Consider the following 13,090-nt stretch of genomic DNA (forward strand, 5'->3'; position numbering starts at 1 on the left):
TTCTTTCCACATGTCAAAACGTCCAACTCTTGACAGTATCTGTTTCGTAGCGCATGAACAATCATATAATTATCATGTTAATTATGAATATTTTCAACACAGACTGTTCAGGAAAGCAAGAACTTTAACTTTAAAAAGATAAAATAAAAGCACAAGGACATCATCACCTAAATTAAAAAATATATATCTGAACAATATTTGCATTGTGTTTTAACATGTAGAAAAAAAAAAACAGATGGAAAGATGAACAACATCTTGGAATTTGAGACATAGCTGTTTTGTCATCTATTTCTACGTGCTCTGTAGTTACATTTAACATACATTGAGTTTTATAAATAGGAGTGGTACAAATAAGGGTAAAATATAATTGAAAAAGAATATTCTTCCCAATGAACAATCATATAATGAATAAATGACAAAAGTCTATATTCCAAATTTCATGATGTTGCCCATCTTACAATTTATTCCTTTAATTCAGTTGACATTGAAAATTCTTGACAGTATATGTTTCATAGCACAAAATCATTCACTTAATTATTATATCAATCCATGAATCTATTTTGTCCTTAACTCAGAAGAAATAGCAACTATTAATCCACCAAAAGGAAATAAAATGCGTTTGGACATGATTAAAAAATATGAAAATTGGAAGAGAAGTTGCAATTGTCTTATTGTTTGCTTACATTACGCCATTTTGAACTTAGAAAAAAAAAAAAATATCTATATATATATATATATGTGTGTGTGTGTGTGTGTGTGTGTGTGTGTATAGTAGTAGATTTTGACTCAAGTCCCTACGGCCGGCAGACAAATTTTGACCAACTTGACACATACTGAAAGTGAAAGTGAAAGAATGCTTACCTGTCTGACGAAGAATTCTACTCTTCAACACAGCTACAAACAGTAAGAATCACGGATTGCCGTTTTCGTAGGGTTTGGTTTTTTTGTTTTGTTTTTATTTTATTTTTTTTTTAAATATCTTTTTTTTTCCGCGAACAGCAGCAGGCTGTCCGTTGGGGAAAAAAAAATTATTCCTGGAAAGCGAAAGAAACGGGTCTTTGAGAATTCAACATTATTGCAGACGGGATCAAGGTAAACACAATTTCTTTTTTTTTTTTTTTTAAGTTAAATTAAAAATAAGTGTTACGACGTAGAAGATGGGGAAGAGACAAACTAAGAAGCAGGGCAAGATATTTTCTTTTTTTATAAAGATTTTTTTTTTAAATTCTTTAAAATTAATTACCACAGCCCAAGCAAGGCGAAAAAAAAAAAAAAAAATCAAGCCTCCATTTGAGTTAGCTTCTAAATTAAAGGATGTGGGTTATAGCTAAGGCAACTGCTTACAGATAGCAACACTTGTACATTATCGTACAATATTATAATACAAGAAATAACGTCATCGGTTCAAGCCATCATCATCATCACTATCATTATTATATCAATGAAAACTGTAGTAGCGGCAGTGGTTGACTTTGTAGTAAGGTGATGCGGGTAGGAGGAGGCGGTGAGAGTGGGAGGGTGGATTAGAATGCTGTTGCTTTTGGTGCTGTTGCTGCTACTGATGATGGATGGATGAAGGAGGTTAGCAGTGAGCCGCGCCTGCGCCGTGATGACGATTTTTCGTGAAAGAAAAGGAGTAATGATTGTTGCGCCCTCCCCTCCTTCTCCCAGTACGCTCTCTATTTATCTCTCTTTCTGAGTCAAACAGAGAGAGAGAGAGAGAGAGAGAGAGAGAGAGAGTTATCTTTCCATATTGCCGAGTGATGCTATGAATTCGATCAATAGTTAAGCCCACACAGCTGCATACAACTGTAAGATGAAGGCTAAAATAAGACAGTTACAAGTTATAAAACTAAATACATGGTTGAAAGACAACAATTTAAGAGTATATGACACACACACACACGGGTACTTATGCAGAATACGGGCCGTGTTGAAATAACGTTATTATTTAGAAACCCATTCCCAACATGGGGGAAGGAGAAGGCGTTTTTATTATTATTATTATTATTATTATTATTATTATGTACTTTCATCTAACAATTTCCATGTAACTTCCGGTTTGCCACTCCTCATGTCAAAAATATATTTTTTTTTTTTTTTTGCTTAATAACGACGTTATTAATAAAAACTTATTTAGAAACGCCCTTCTTGACATGGGATTGGAGAGGGTTTCCTTTGCCTGTACTTTCACCTAACAATTTAATAATTGTTGATTTAATAAAAGTATACCGTAAAATATATATATATATATAGCGCAACCGGAAGTGAAATGGAAACAGTAATCGTAAAGATAACCAATTTAATCAACCAACGATACCGTAAAATTTGAATCTAAGTCAAAAATCATATTTAATATATATATATATATATATATATATATATATATATATATATATATATATATATATATATATGATCCATATTCTGGCTAAGTACCCAAATAAGCTAAACCGATTCGTTTTTTTTTTTTTTTTTTTTTTTTTTTTGCCAATCTAAAGAACTCTTTCGGATGAGCTGGACTTTCCACACATGAAAAACCAATTGTTTGCCTGCTTTCCAGCTGACTAGAATTTGGTAAACAAATTCTTGATGAACCAGTAGTTTCTTCCCCAGAACCGCTAGACTCTGGAATTCCATTCCAGGTCCCTGCTTCCCTAACTGTACTGACATGCAGAAGTTCAAGTGCAACGTGAACCGACATCTTGCTGCCCAAATCCCAACATAGTGCCCCAGCAGTTGCTGCCCCTGATAGTAGCCCCCTACACCAAAGTGGCAATGTGCCTTGTTTGGGGTGAAAATGTAATAAAAAAATTTTTAAAAATAAAAATTTCCACTACTAACGATTACTACGACATTTATCCATTGACTACAGTACACTCATTAGCCTTTATTCTCGAGTGGCCTCTGGGTCTTGATAAGTTGCGATTCCTATGTAAAAAAAAAAAAACAAGAAAAAAAAAACTATGACCTCGTGAAAAGGAAATTAATTAAGGAACAGTGTACAAATAAGCACAAAGTATATATTTGGTATACATCGGATTTATAGTCGCAACAATGAAGCCAAATCAGACTACGATTTTGCTAATAGCAGTTGTGATAGTTTTACTTAAAATAATGATAATGGGATAATTAATATTGAAGCTGAAAACACAGTAATGATGATGATGATGAAGTGAAATTAATCTATATTTTGATGATGATGATGATGACGGACAATATAGCCAAGACTACTACAAGACGAATAAATTAATTTAAGGATGATGAGTGCTCTACAATTATAATTATCTTTAATAATAATAATAATAATAATTACAATAACTATAATAATAATAATTACAATAACAATAATAATAATAATATAATAATAACAAATGTAACAATAATAAATATTACAATAACAATAATAAAAACAATAACAGTCACATATATATTATTTAATTGGAATTCGTTATTACCACCTGACGAAGGCCAGAGGAATAGTTGGCCGAAACGTTGTGAAACAACAACTAAGAAAGATGAGGATAATAGTCCCCAATAAATAAAATAGATAACAATAATAACAATAACAAAAACAATAATAACAAAAATAATAAAATAACAAAAACAATAATAAAATGCCAAAAATAAAATAAAACAATAATAACAAAAACAATAAGATATTAATAATAACCGGTTATTTCCATAGTTAGTCTGTACGTTACGTTTTAAAAAAAAGTTTTTGAAAGCAAAATGCCCTCCCCCCACCAAAAAAAAAACGGCCAAATTCACAAAATTTGCCATTTAAAAGACCAATCTGCCAACCCTGGACAAGAATATGAGAATAACCTCCCTTTGATGTACCATCCTTTTTCGAATATCGTAGTAATATATGATCATTGTTGTAAGAAAGGAACTCATTAATTTCGACATGCAGCAGTTCTTCACTGAAGAGAGAAGTCAGCGAAACATCTATAATATAAATCTCACCTGTCTGTTTAAATGTATGTATGTATGTTTGTCTAAAACATTCGACAGATGCAACGGATTTTCATGAAATTGTTATCATTTTGAAGCTCGACCCTTCAGACGACAAATATCAAAAACTTGGCCAAAAATATTAATTCCTTCACCCTCAAATGGGCACTTTTCTACAGGGAGGGTTGTTTTTTTCACTGACATTTTTTGCAAGTCATTCAACCCTCGCGTCCACGATGTCGTATAAAAGGCGTTATTTTGACCGCCCGTGACGTCACAACCGCGGTAGGCATATTGATAAGACTATTTTTTTTTTTTTTCACCTCTTTTTTCCTCTGGCGCGTTATGGGTTTGAGCTTGCATACTACTCTTATTTTTTTTGCGCTCGCAATTTTCCTGTTTTTTTTCTGCTCAACCAACACCCTTAAACACACCTCTATTTTCTTTTCCGTCTTCACGTCACGGCTTTGAGCCTGCCTGCCTGTCTACTACAACTTCTTTCCTTTTTTTTTTTTTTTTTTTTTGCTTAACACCTCCAAACACCCAGGCAACGCGGGGCACTCAGGCTAGTTACATATACCAAGGGAACATTTGAAAGAAACAGGGGGAAAGAAAATAACATTGTTTGCCAAGAGGTGCTGGACTGAAGGAATAAATTAATGATTGTCTCTTACAATGTGATTTTATTATTTGTATTGAACTATGTAGCACAATATTACTTAGTATTTATTAGTACTTTTTAATTTATCTCATTTAGGTCAGTTCTATATTTAAAATACAATGGACACTTTTTTCATACAAATGTTAATAAACTCATATCTGCTGCATGTTAATAGTTTATCTATCCCCCCCCCCAAAAAAAGTTTTTGCATTATTCATAAAAATATCAGTTTTATCCAAACATATTTACTGATTCATATATTTCCCATTCTGTGGAATTTCTACAGGTCCTGCTAATTATAGAAAATTGTTTAAAAAAATGGTAAGACCCTGCAATATCATTGTAGCCCTTTTGTTAAAACTAAAAGTATCATACCAAATGATGCTATATGAGAACACTCGAGCAACGGTCAGGTCACCAGATGGGGACACTGAATTTTTCGACTTCCGCACCAGTGTTCTACAAGGAGATACACTAGCCCCTTTTCTTTTCATTGTCTGTCTTGACTTTGTACTCTGCACCTCTGTTGATATACACAACATGCTAGGCTTCACCCTTAATGAATCCAGAAACAGACGTCATCAATCGGCACACATAACTGATGTAGATTACGTAGACGATATTGCTTTGTTCGCGAACAACACTGCTGCTGCGTAAGCACTGTTACGTAAGCTAGAAAAGTCTGCAAATGACATTGGTCTCCACATAAATGCGGATAAGACAATGTTTATGACTTTCAATGTGAAAGGAGAAATCAGGGCTTTGGTTGGATCAACACTGAAAGAAGTCGCTGAGTTTACGTATCTGGGCAGCAACATAGCTTTCACAGAGAGAGATATCGAAATTCGCATCTCAAAAGCATGGGCCGCATTGGATGGGCTGCGTTCAGTATAGACTTCAGGACTAACTAACAAACTGAAAAGAAAGTTCTTCAGGGCAGTGGTAGAGTCTATCCTTGTTTACGGTGCTACAACCTGGAGACTCACCAAAAGATTGGAAAGAAAACTAGATGGCACATAAACCTGTATGCTACGAACAGTATTAAATATATCTTGGCAAAATCATCCCACGAAGCAGCAACTTTATGGCAACCTACCTGCCATATCTAATACCATCAGAGAAAAACGCCTACGATTTGCTGGCCATTGTCTGAGGAGCAATCATGAATTGCTATGGACTCCATGACACGGACACGCAAACAAAGGATGACCTACATCCAGCAAATAGCACACAGCGCCAACTGTGAACCTGAAGATCTGAGGCAGCTAATGGAAGACAGGAAACTCTAGCGAGGAACAGTCACATTGGTCCGGGCAAGGAGCCTGTCATGATGATGATGATAAGTATTTATCTCAGTAATCTGGTTAACGTAGTGTCAGAATATTATTATGTTGCTATTACGGTTTATCTCCAATAACCTTATAGGAGTTAAACATATTTCCCTTGTGTGGACGCTCGGTGTGAATGGAAACCTCATAATATCATTATACCATCTTTAGACAGAACAGATACTACCTTTGGATCCTAGACAGAAGACCAATAAGGTATATTTTAGTTTCACGTATGGCCCAAAAGCGACATTTTTTTTTTTTTTCTATTGCGTCTTTGGTGATCGGGAGATCCTATTTATTAAAAAGGAGAATAGAATGTAATAACATACTATGGACATTAAATTAGTTCGTAGATAAGCTAATTTTTATGTTCGTAGCAAGTTATCACCTATCCTCCTTTTTTAATTAATAGGATCTTCCGATGAAATAATTTTCATCTAGACACCGTGACACATGTACATATGTACGTACGATAAAGCTATTACAGTATTAATAGATTCTTGTGAGCCACTGTGCACCCCCCCCCAGCAGCCACTAATGTGAGACACGACCAGAAGAGAAAATGAAGGAGAAAAACAGTGTAAAGGTTGATGGTTGTCGCGCAGGCAGCATGTGGCCCAACAACAGGATCCGTACAGATTTTCAATGTACATTTTCAAGGCTTTTCTAGGCCTTCAACAGGAAAAAATTCAAGTTTTCAAAACAAAATTCTAGATATAAACAATAATATAATAAACTAAAAAACTTTATGATTGACAACAGAAAAAAAAACTCATCTTCATTCATCTCCTTATTTCATGAAGTAGTTTTAAAGGTCAGACAGTTGTTTTTATGAAGTTCTCTAATGCGTAACAAAAGTGGTCAAATATTTACAGCTTTCGTTTTGTGTTTAGTGTCAGTCACGTGCAATTTCAAGGCACTTTCACTTATTTTGCTCAAAACAGATATCTTCTGACATACACAACAATATTTTCATTTCCTAACCCACTTATATTTGGCCAACCAAGTTTGATTAAATGTTATTTTCCAAATCTGATTATGCTGTGTTCGTATTACTATCAAATTTTGAATTTCTGGTATTGTGGATACAAGAGTTATGTCCCTGTATCACCAACCTACTCAATGTTATGATGTTGAAATCATCAGGTAGTTTTGTGATTTAACTCTTACATTGGCAAAAAACACACAACTAGCTACAATGATTATATGCGATTTTCCCCACTCTCTATCTGTGCCTAAATCTAAATATAGATTCCATGAACAAAGCTTCTTTTCCAGAACTACAATGGCCTGCTTCTTGGCTGAATACAGCATAGTAGCCTTCAAATCGAATGTAAAGAAGTTCTTGTCGAGCCATCCCCATAAATAATCAAATTCTACCCAATTTACACGATTACTACTCTATCAGCTTAGACTCATTAATAATTAAAGATAACCAATTTAATCAACCAACGATACCGTAAAATTTGAATCTAAGTCAAAAATCATATTTAATATATATATATATATATATATATATATATATATATGATCCATATTCTACCTAAGTACCCAAATAAGCTAAACCGATTCGTTTTTTTTTTGTTTTTTTGCCAATCTAAAGAACTCTTTCGGATGAGCTGGACTTTCCACACATGAAAAACCAATTTGCCTGCTTTCCAGCTGACTAGAATTTGGTAAACAAATTCTTGATGAACCAGTAGTTTCTTCCCCAGAACCGCTAGACTCTGGAATTCCATTCCAGGTCCCTGCTTCCCTAACTGTACTGACATGCAGAAGTTCAAGTGTAACGTGAACCGACATCTTGCTGCCCAAATCCCAACATAGTGCCCCAGCAGTTGCTGCCCCTGATAGTAGCCCCCTACACCAAAGTGGCAATGTGCCTTGTTTGGGGTGAAAATGTAATAAAAAAATTTTTAAAAATAAAAATTTCCACTACTAACGATTACTACGACATTTATCCATTGACTACAGTACACTCATTAGCCTTTATTCTCGAGTGGCCTCTGGGTCTTGATAAGTTGCGATTCCTTTTTAACACTTCATCTGCGAATGGCCTTCAGGCCTTGACAAGTGGCAACTCCCAAACAAAAAAAAAAACAAAAAAAATAATAATACGATGCAATTTCAGAACAATATATTTCTATTTTATTTCCAATATTTGAAAAATATTTTAATGGTATTTTTATTAATACTTAAAAAAAAATTTAATAATATTTATTTCTATTTTATTTTCAATATTTGAAAAATATTTTAATGGTATTTTTATTAATATTTAAAAAGTAATTTAATAATATTTATTTTGATTTTATTTTCAATATTTGAAAAATATTTTAATGGCATTTTTATTAATACTTAAAAAGTAATTTAATAATATTTATTTGGATTTTATTTTTAATATTTCGGCACAAATTTTTACTGGACATAAAGAATACAATTTTCAAGACATTTTCCATATTTTCAAAAAATTTTCAAGATAACAATAGAAATAAGGCCTTTTCACAGCAACAGTCAAAATTCAATGACTTTTCAAGCTTGTGCAAACCCGATACAACGCGACTGTACTGGAAAAGCAGTCCGCTAGGAACTATCCAAACGACTACACTTTGAACATAGACTAATGGTACAAACACAAACTGACTTACTCCGGATCTGAGATGGAACACGTACATCAAATTCGTAGCCAAAGATGCTAGTAAAATTCTCTTCTTCAAGGATGGAGTACTGTTGCCACATCTAAGCAGGAGCTGCGAGAAAGACCTTATCCTGCCTTGACAGAATTCAAAATAGGCTTTGAAGCCTAGTGGGGGAGGCCCTTTTCTCTGCAACCTCTTTGTCACAGAAGAGACATTATAAGCCAGTCACTACTTTGTTATTTTCATAGCAAGTGCTCGTCTTAGCCCCGTGTTTTGACAAGCTTCTGGGTTTGTCCTTTACTCCTGATCTGAAATGGAACACGTACATCAAGTCTGTTGCCAGGGTCGCTGGAAAGATAGTGGGATCCTTCTACCGCTCCAGAAGATATCTCACTACTGATGCAATTCTCTATCTATATAAAAGCCAAGTACATCCAAGGATGGAATACTGCTTCCATATCTGGGCAGGAGCTGCTAAAAACAGCCTATCCTGCCTTGACAGAGTACAAAATAGACTTCGTGACTTAGTGGAGGATGCCCTTTTCTCTACCCTGCAACCTCTCTCCCACAGAAGAGACGTTGCGAGCCTATCCTTGTTTTATCGTTATTTCCATGGCAGGTGCTCGTCTGAACTCCAATCTCTGGTCCCCCCCCCTCGCCAACCTTTCACGAAAAACACCCGTCTAGCTGAATCCACTGTGAAAAATTTCCCCCACTCTTTATCTGTGCCTAAATCAAAACGTGGATTCCATGAACAAAGGTTCCTTCTTAGAACTGCATGCCTGTGGAACTCTGTTCCGTCTGCCTGCTTCCCACCTGCCTACAACTTGGATGTCTTCAAGTCCAATGTTAACAAATTCCTAATGAACCGCCTCCTTAAGAAAACACTTCATCAAATCTCCACACTAACATACTGTACTTGCAATAACCCTTATCCCTGAGTGGCTTCCGGGCCTTGATAAGTGGTGACCACCGTGTAAAAAAAAAAAAAAGTATCTACGGTCCTCCTTCCTGACTTTCACGAAAAACACTCGTCTATCTGAAACCATTACCAATAATTTTCCCCACTCTTTATCTGTGGCTAAACTTAACAGAAAATTCCATGAACAAAGCTTCTTTCTTAGAACTAAATGCCTGTGGAACTCTGTCCTGGTTTCCTGCTTTTCAACTGAACCGGAAACATAAAAATGCAAACAAACAAATCATCCAAGCAAGGGGACCAAACCTGATAATAACTAATAAGAAAAAAATAAAAGAACCCTGGCAACTTTTAGATTTTGCCATCCCAGCAATGACAGGGTGCAAATCAAGAAGGCATAAAAAAAACTGAACAAATACACGGAGATTGACAGAGAATATAAAAGAATATGAAACATGAAAAAAAAAAAAAAAAAATAATAATAATTGCAGGAGTACTAGGAATAGCTCTGAGAACCTGAAAAGATTACTAGACAAAATTGGAATTAATGAGAAGATTAGAATCATACAAGAAATGAAAACATACAACGAAAACAGCTGAAATATTAAGAAAACCCCTTGAGTGTGGAAACCAACTCACAGGATTAGGTAACATGAACCAACCACATGTAAAGCTGATTTCATCACATTGATTGTCGTTATCACAACATCTTGGATGGTAACATGGGTTGGTTGGTTGTTTTATGACATATCAATCATTTATAGGTTATTTAATGCTGAATGCAGTAATTTTGAAAAAAAAAAATTGTTATGCTTCAAATTCAACTCTGTTCTGTTGAAGTAGAAGGCTTTCCAGGATCAACAGTGAAGGGGTGGGATTTTGCTGCTTGCTTGGTTTGGTTGTTTTGTGGAACAAAAATGTTTTTTGTATTATTTGGACACATCAAACTATTGTTCCCATCTTGTGTTATTTTCACAATGTTTCGATCGATGTAACCTCCGACCTTCTTCAGGTGTATCTTGTCCAACTTGGAAATGTTTGTCGAACTCAGGTAATTTGGACGGAATTTCGAGTGGAGCACTTTATTTACTTCATGAGGGTAGTTCTGTCAGCCATGACTGGATAGAAGTCCTAAATAATTCGCAAGTGTGTTTTTCGGTCACCCACACTAAGGATTGAACTGTCTTCAGAAAAATCTCACTTTTTACAATTGATTTTACCAAATAGTCTAACCACTGCACCACGGGTCATGTTCTTGTTTTTGACTTTGCAGTACAAGATTGAGTTTTGCAAAGGGAAAGGGAAAAAACAATAACATCAGCATTTGGTGCAGTTTAGGTCAGGAAACCGACATCTTCAGACAGCCTCATCTAGTAGAACCAGATGCCCTAACAGGCATTAGCACTTCAGGCCAAAGTGGACCTAAGAGAAAAGGTAGCTAAGGATCAACTTAATATTGCCCACAAATGAGGCCTTTAAGGTCATGCCAGGACTTAGGTAATAAGGGGTTAACTACAGAGAGGATTATGCATTCAGGAGTTCTCGTTCATTCTCAGTCAAGTCAAGGTGAAATTTCTTGCATATTATTTCATTTTTTTTTTAAATAAAGAGTAAAAAAAAATTAATAAAGAATTTTATGTTACAATTGATTAAATCAATCTATATATCTATAAAAGATAAAGTGTCTGTCAGTCTGTCTGTGTACATTTCCCTAAACAATATCTGTCAGTTTTCAGTCTACAGACTCGAACTTTGATATAGGGGGTACTGAGATTTTAGAAAATCTTTGTAATCGATTTTTGGCCAGAAATTTGGCTGTTAAGGGGTCAAAATTCAACGATTTGACCTTTGAGAACTCTACTAAACTCCTCTGCCAATTTTGGGTCTAATCATTTGAAATTTTAGATATAGGTTCCTTAGACATGGATTTAACTTAATAACTTGATTTGAGCCCAAAACAATAAATGTTAAGGGGTCATAATAGGAGTCAAAGTTAAAAACAAGTTGGCCTCTGCGGTCTCTACCAAACTACTCAGACAATTTTTAGTCTAAACATTTGAAATTTTACATAAAGAGTATTCAGAGATAGGGCAAGCTTTTTAATCGGTGTGGGTCGAAAATTTGAGCTACCAAAATATAAATCTATGTATGTATGTTTGCATGTCTGCCTAAAACTTTCGACAGAGGCGACAGATTTTCACAAGATCAGTAGCGTTTTGAAGCTCGACCTTTCAGACGACAAATATCGAAAAATTGGCTAAAAACATTAATTTCTTCACCCTCAACTGGGCATTTTTCTAAAGGGAGGGGTTGCTTTTTTCGCCGATATTGTTGAAAGTCATCTCCTCTTTTCGATTGTCTAGCCTTAATTTAAACCTATGTCACTTCCGGTTTGGCAGTGGTGGTAACAGCAAAGATGTCACGTTTTTTTCCTCCCATTCTTTTCCTCCTTCGCACTATGGGTTAGAGCCTGCCTTCCTACTACCACTTTTTTTTTTTTTTTCCCTCTCAACATACACATCCAAACACCCGAGCAACGCCGGGCTGAAATGCTAGTACTATATAAAGAGATTTTATTTTATTTTTTTTTTTTTGAAGACAGCTGTTTTACGAAATAATTTACGTCAGAGAAATGAAGATGTCATAGCAACGTATTTTCAAATCAGCAGAAAACCAGCAATGACAAAAACGTCCATACAAATTGCACGCAGCTAAAAATAGCTCAACACATACACGCACATCAGTGAACGTAAAACATCCGGTATTTTTTTTTTTTTTTATTATTTCTTTTTTACCCCCCAACAAGGCATACTACCACTTGTAACGTAAGGAGCTACTATTTAGGATCATGTCTAACAGGGGACTGTGGGGAGTTGAGCAACAAGATGTCCATCTTAAGCAGAATGCGGACTGTTACGTTCCTACTTACTTTACCTCCCCACGGGACAGAGTTATACCTCCCCCGGGACAGAGTTATACACAAGAGTCAATTTTTAACGTGGAGAAAAGGAACAAAAATAAAAATTGTCTCAGTCGTGATGGATTTCTCCTCCACTGACAGAGAACATGAAATTGAAGTGTAGCATCTGAAGAACAGATACTACAGTTTGATCTTGGCCCAAAGGCCAAGATAGGGTTTTCAAATAAAAATGAAAGTTTTTTTTTTTTTTTTTTTTTTTTTTTTTTTTTAATTCTTTTTCACCCAAAAGGCACTTGGAACATACTGGACTACTTTTTGGGATCGTGTCTAACGGGGGACTGTGGGGAGTTGAGCAGCAAGATATCTTATGCAGAATGCTTAAATTTTTTAATTTTTTTTTTTAATTTTTTTTATTTTTCATTTCAAAAGGCATATTACTACTAGGAACGTTGCAGCAAGATGTCCGTCTTATTTAAATACGGACCGTGCTATATTTTAGATAGGATTTTCAATTTTTTCTCCCCTTTTTTTTTTTTTTAATTCTTTTTCATCGAAAAGGCACATTGCCACTTGGAATGTAAGGGGCTACTCTTTGAGATTGTGTAAAACAAGGGATTGTAGGGAGTTGAGCAGCAAGATACCTATCTTACGCAGAATACAGACTTT

General features: G+C 35.1%; 1 protein-coding gene and 1 pseudogene across 50 annotated transcripts in view; both read right to left on the reverse strand.

Annotated features, from left to right (window-relative positions):
- The window catches only part of LOC145269265 (kinesin-like protein unc-104), a 649,720-nt gene that overhangs the window by 495,082 nt on the left and 141,548 nt on the right, over nt 1-13,090 (reverse strand). For 25 of the 50 annotated variants that reach the window (XM_080124944.1, XM_080124943.1, XM_080124915.1 and 22 more), the window contains exon 1: nt 862-1,563. The gene's annotated coding sequence lies outside the window, so the exon portion shown is untranslated. Of the gene's footprint in view, nt 1-861; nt 1,639-13,090 lie in introns of those variants that run through there. The other 25 variants (XM_080124920.1, XM_080124904.1, XM_080124897.1 and 22 more) reach the window with 2 other exon arrangements.
- Nucleotides 12,431-12,642, reverse strand: LOC145269957 (U2 spliceosomal RNA; annotated as a pseudogene).

The sequence above is a fragment of the Euprymna scolopes genome, chromosome 45 (assembly GCF_053919585.1).
Source record: "Euprymna scolopes isolate OS-2025 chromosome 45, ASM5391958v1, whole genome shotgun sequence".
Taxonomy (NCBI): Eukaryota; Metazoa; Mollusca; class Cephalopoda; order Sepiida; family Sepiolidae; genus Euprymna; species Euprymna scolopes.